We start from the raw sequence: 6,306 nt of genomic DNA, 5'->3' as shown, positions 1-6,306 counted from the left end.
CATGTGCATAGATCCATCTTTCTTCTTGACAAATAAGATTGGCGCTCCCCACGGTGATGAACTTGGTCAGATGAAACCCTTCTCAACTAGTTCGTCTAGTTGTTTCTTCAGTTCTTTCATTTCAATTGGAGCTAAACAATACGGAGCTTTGGCAATCGGAGCAGTTCCGGGAATAAGATCGATCTTAAACTCTACTTCACGATCGGGAGGGATTCCAGAAAGTTCGTCAGGAAAAACATCAGCAAAATTGGAGACAATAGGTATGTCATTTATCTCCTTTTGTTTGGATTCTTCGGAGACGTTGGCCATGAATGCTAAGAATCCGTGATTCAAACATTTTTTAGCCCTAATCATGGAAATTATGTTAACTTGTCCAGCGTTTTGGTCCCCTTCAATTCGAATGGTTCGTTTATCAGGGGCTCGAAGTTCAACAGTCTTACTATTGCAAATGATACGAGCATGGTTGTTGGATAACCAATCCATACCAATTACAATGTCAAAACCAGAAAGAGTCATTGGTAGCAATTGAATGGGCAGAATATAACCTGCTGACAAGATTTTTCCGTTTTCTAAAGCTTTGGAGATTTTGACTATTTCTCCATTAGCGGTCTCGACGCTTAGAGTTTTATTTAATTTTTGTTAGTGCACGGTTTTGTCTCTCAAGTCTTTGTATTTATTCTTTTGTCTTTATTATAATTATATTGAAAATTTTATTATTATTTAAGTCTAGTTTGTTAAAGTCAGTCTAGTTCGTTAAGGGTGTTCAACGAACTAGACAGTTAAGTTATTGTTCCTCCCATTCGTTAAGGATGTTTAACGAACGGGATGTAGTTCGTTAAGTTATTTGTTTGTGATCTGTAATGTAACGAAGTAGAGTATAATTCGTTACGGAATGTGTAACGATTTAGATCCATCTTCTTTAAATAGAGGTTTATACCTCGTAGTAATTTAAGTTTTGGGATAAAAAGTAACAATACTATGTCTAATTCACTCTGGATCAAAACTTATCTTAATCTATTACATAATACACATAATACAAATAATATATCATATATATATATATATATAACTAATATCATTTAAGAGTAATCAATGAACTATATCCGTGTTTAATAGTATTAGATCTTAGATCTGAGGTTCTATCAAGTGGTATCAAAGCTTCCGGTGTTCGAATTGCTCTTGATTTGATGTTATTTAATTGACAATTGAAGTGTTTTCAATTGTTTTTTATTTTATTTAGTTTATAATGAATTCAATCGAATTAGCTGTTGATTTGGTTGACTATGGATTGAATTGAGGTGGATTTGTGTTTGGTAAGGTATAAGGATAGTGTGTGTGATTGGAATTGAGAATTGGTATGGTTTTGAATTGTGTTGGATTTGGATCTGAGTTGTATGGAACAAAGGTTGGTTTTTGGTTAAGTTGTGTTCGGAATTGGTTAAATTAGTGTACAAGATATTGCGATTTGGATTCGTAATGTGTATACGTGTTGTTTGAGCTATTGGTTTGACGATTTGTTGTTTATATTAAGGGAGTATTACGTATTTTTTTTGGTTTTGTGTGTTCATCAGATTTCCAGATTTCTGAAAATTGATGATGAAAATTTGAAGATCTTCATCATCTGTTGAAGATTCGTTAACTTTAATTAATTCGTTATTATAGTTCGTCATCAAGGTTAATTCGTGTTACCTGATTCGTCAAGCAAGTGGTCTGTTTCGTTAATATAGTCTCTAACAAACTTGTGCCACGTGGCAAAGTTTGTTATAATAGTTTTAACAACCTGATTCGTTACTTAACTGTAGTTGATACGTTATCAACTGTAGCTACTTCCTGCTCCTGTTCTTCGCCAACATACATGTATGCCTCGATAATATTACGAGACCTTTTGTCTCGGTATGCAAACCATCCTTGAATATCAGCAACGGATGGATCAGGACTCGATTCAAAGCTCTTGTCTTTACCCTTTGAAACTTTTTCCAGATGATCTTCGGCTGCTTTAACGTTCTCTTTAGTAAATACCGGAGCACCCTGATCAACATTTGATTGTTGAAACAGATTAGGGTATTCCTCAGCCGTCACGTCCTCAATCTCGACCTCCTCATCTTCTTAAATACATAACATTTTAATTTGAATCGTTGGATCATTCAAGATTTCCTCGTCATTCTCAACCTCCACATCATTCTCAGTCTCTAGCACGTTCAGCTCATCTTCATTCAAACCCAGCAGTATAGAGATCTACTCTCGTGTTAAGGCCCGTTCCACAAACTGTCCCACTTCTTTTTCATCAGCATTCACAATGCTTCTGATCACCCCCATACCATCAATAAATATAATAGTATTAGCCTTTATCGACTCAATTGGCTTAGCATTCGTCGAGTCTTGATAAACGACCAATTGTTTGTCAACATTACCAGCAACCCCGCTCGTACCTGCACCTGAGGATGAGCCATGAGTTTGTTTCATCTTAGTTCTCCCTGCACCTGACTCATCTGGATCTTCATTGTCATTTCTGAGCTTCTTTAATTCATTTCTTTACATGTAAGCTGCAGAATCATGTCCTCTCGACCTCCTCATCTTCATAAATATATGGGTAATGGACTTGGATTGCAAAGAAAGAGAGAAAAGGTCATGGGCTTAAGCCCATTACCCATAATATATAAACAATAATTATGCATTAATCCATCCATTTCACTTATTCCTTACACCATCAAAAACACTCACTTAGCTCTCTCTCATCCTACTTTCTCTCTCTAGCCGAAATCACCAAGAAACCCGAGCATCAACCCGAGGTAATGATAGTATGATATTGGACCCAAACCCGCTAGATCTAGTCGCGAAACGACGAGCCGGCACCTTAAACCGTTAAAGTCACGAGATCCGGGTGGAATCGGGTATAAACCGATCAAAATATGAGCTTAGGGGTCATCCTAGCTCAGATCTGGATCTAATGGGATGAAAAACGGTGAAAACGGTGTAATATGGGGTGAAATACGTTTTTCCGACCACCGCCCGGTATTCCGACACGGCGGCGCCGGAAAGGCGGCGCGAGCATTTAAAGGTGTCAGAGAATGTTTCTGACATTCTCTGACCTAACCCTAATTCGTTATGGGAACCTAACGAACTAACCCAGTTCGTTATGCCAATTCGCTAGAAAAAGATTACGAATTAACCTCAATTCGTTATGACCATTCGTTAAAAGGTGTTAACAAATTAGAAGGTTCAATTCGTTACAGAGGGGTCATTCGTTATGCTGACCAGTTCGTTATAAGGATTCAATTCACTATTAAGTTCAATTCGTTAACCAGACCAAACGAATGAGGTCCAATTCGTTACAAAAACCAGTTCGTTATATAGTTCAATTCGTTATAAGGTCCAGTTCGTTATAATAGTCAGTTCGTTATGAAGTAACGAATGGGTTCATTCGTTATGAACCCCATTCGTTAAGGGACTGGGACGAATTGGAAGTTTGAAAGAATTATAGAATGGTCCCTGGACTTAGAATAAAATGGATTAATTACAAGAAAGCCCTTGAACTTTTCGAATTAGCAAATAAAATAATAAATTAGAATTCTAATGAAAAATGTGTTAAGACAGTTAATGGAAATAAAATTTTTCCAAGCAGACCTGGTTGCTCGACCCCAGCCAGGGGCTCTGTCCCTTGGACCCTGCTAGGGGCTGCCGCCCCTAGACCCCGCTGCCTGAGGCGCTGCCCTCGGAACCCCGTTCTTTGAGGGTTACAATTAAACTATAAATGCGATATGGGTAGTGATAGTTAATTGATACGTGTAATTGTTACACAGTTAGTCGCACACAGCTAAGGAAGGGAATAACCATAAACGGTGAACGAAACCGAATTCAGGTGACTTTCTAGCTCCATTTCTTGTTATGTTTTCGGGGCTGTGTGCATACTTGATGTGAATTGTTAATACATTTATCATAAGTGATAAGTGTAAGCCATATGTGATATGTGTGAAAGGTATGAATGATTGCTTGTCGGTACGTGAACGATCTTCGGATATTGCACGTACTGTCAAGTTATAATTATGAATATGAATGCTATGTATAATGTATGAATGATATGTATGTATGTTATGAATGAATGTAAGAGATGGTTAGGTACAGAAGAAAGGGACTGGGCCCCTAATAATACTCAAGGCAGAAAAGGGACCGGACCCTAGTAATATCTGAGGTAGAAAAAGGACCAGGCCCTTGTAAATCTCGAGGTAGAAAGTGACTGAGCCCTGATAATACTCAAGGTAGAAAAGGCCAGACCCTAATAATATCCGAGGCAGAATAGGATAATGTAAAGTAGAGTTTAAAATAAAGTATGAAGGTAAGTATATATGTTATGAACGAAGTATGAAAGTATGAAGTATGTATGAAAGTACGTAGTTATGAATATATTACATGTTGTATGATTAAATAGAACTCACTCAGTGTAGCCGAATTTTATTATGCACACAGGTGAGTAGGATGCGGCAGCTCGGTTGAGGGGAACACATGGCATGGAATTGAAGATACTGGCATCTCAAGGAAATGTTATGTTATTTTAAAGACTAAGTTTTGTGTTTAAACTACTTTGAATGTTTATTTTGACAAGATATGAAAGCTATGTAATATAATATGGTTGAAGTTTAATATTCCGCGAATGTTTTAATGAACTCTGATATTTAGAACTGTGTTTATGAGTAAATCCAACGTCAAAAGTGAGGTCCGTATAATCAGAGACTTCAAAGCCAGGAGGCTGTAAAACAAACACTTCCTCGTGTAATTTGCCATTGAGAAAAAAAAAAAGATTTTTGCCTACATTTGCTGAAAATTACGTCAATTATTTACATTTTGAATGACATATACGTGTATATGTTTGGTCATGATGTTTACTTGTAAAAATTCAGGATAGCCATTTACCTGACAATGGAATGTAGTTGGGACGATTGCTATGCGTTTTACTTTATTTTCTCTATGAAAAGTATGTCAGTTATTGAAGTTTGTGGAACATGCATGCATGTTTTGGTCCCATTATCTACTTGTAGATTGATAGGATAGCCATTAATATATAGACTGAAAATGACTGGGGCGATTGAATTTTTATTTTTTTATGCTCCTCAAAATTGAGTTTTGAAGCAAAAAGAGAAAATGATAGTACACTGATCATCTGGTCCCATATCCAGAAAGAAATAAGCTTAAAAGACTGAGTGCTTAATTGCATTGGTGCATTGATAGGTCTTAAACAAGCTGTTAGAGTAAAGTATGTGATATAAACATAAAGAAATGTCAAATTGAAAGAGGTGTTGGTCTCTAAAAAAAATCTCGGTAAGGATGGCAGAAATGTAATAAGCCTATCATACTCAAGCCTTATATTTGTTTGATCACCAAATATTACATAAAGCAAAAACAAGCGTTAGGGTTCTGGACACTGTGAGTCTTTATTCGGCTTAACCATCTGGGTATTCATATGCATGAATATTTCATTCTCTTTTAGAGCAACCACAAAGTCATTAAACTTGATCACTGCTGTACCTAGTACAATTTTAAACTATTGACTTGATCAAAATCCGCTGTTAGTCACACATTATTCCTCCTTGTGCGCGTCTCAATACCAGTAAGAAACAGACCCAGGGGATACAATGTATGTAAGCCGACAGATGGACTCGTGCCTACTCACTCACAGTAAAGGAAACTTAATGCATTGCTATATAATTTCTATAAATTCAAATTTTGATCAACAATATAATGGTTTAAGTCAAGTTGGGGTGATATGGTAAAAATCATATTAAGCTTGAACCGAGATTAGAGACTGGTAGTTTCTGATATTCTGTGCTCTAATTGAACATTTAATCATATCACAAAAATACTTGAAAGTTTGTTATAAGATTTAAGTGGACAACAATATCAATGACCGACTTAACGCAATTCATAACATCATTGAAATATAAAACTGTGATGGAAGGGTAATTTGGTTGAATATGATTCTCTGCTTAAACTTGTCTAAAATCCAAAAACATGTACTGCTTTTGAAAATCATACCAAAGCACAAAGATATTTTATTTTCTGCTTTATGTCTTTATCTTCGGTTATTTTACATGTAAATATTTTGAGACAAAAATGCAAAATACCAAAAATATTTTACTTTTTCTTTTACATATTATTTAATCATTTTTTTAAAGTTAAGTGTTTTTGAAAGTAAAACATGTTAAGGTATTACAATTTACCACATTGGGTAAAGTTCGTTAAGGTATTTGATCATCGGGATAAGGGATTTCGTTGATTTATTTATTAATTTAAATATTCTTTTATTTAACTGAT

This window comes from Bidens hawaiensis, unplaced genomic scaffold (assembly GCF_021521415.1).
Source record: "Bidens hawaiensis isolate Kalapana, Puna unplaced genomic scaffold, B.hawaiensis_p1.1 tig00011409_1, whole genome shotgun sequence".
In the NCBI taxonomy this organism is placed as follows: Eukaryota; Viridiplantae; Streptophyta; class Magnoliopsida; order Asterales; family Asteraceae; genus Bidens; species Bidens hawaiensis.
The sequence above is the reverse complement of the archived record's forward strand: the minus strand, read 5'-3'. Positions refer to the sequence as shown.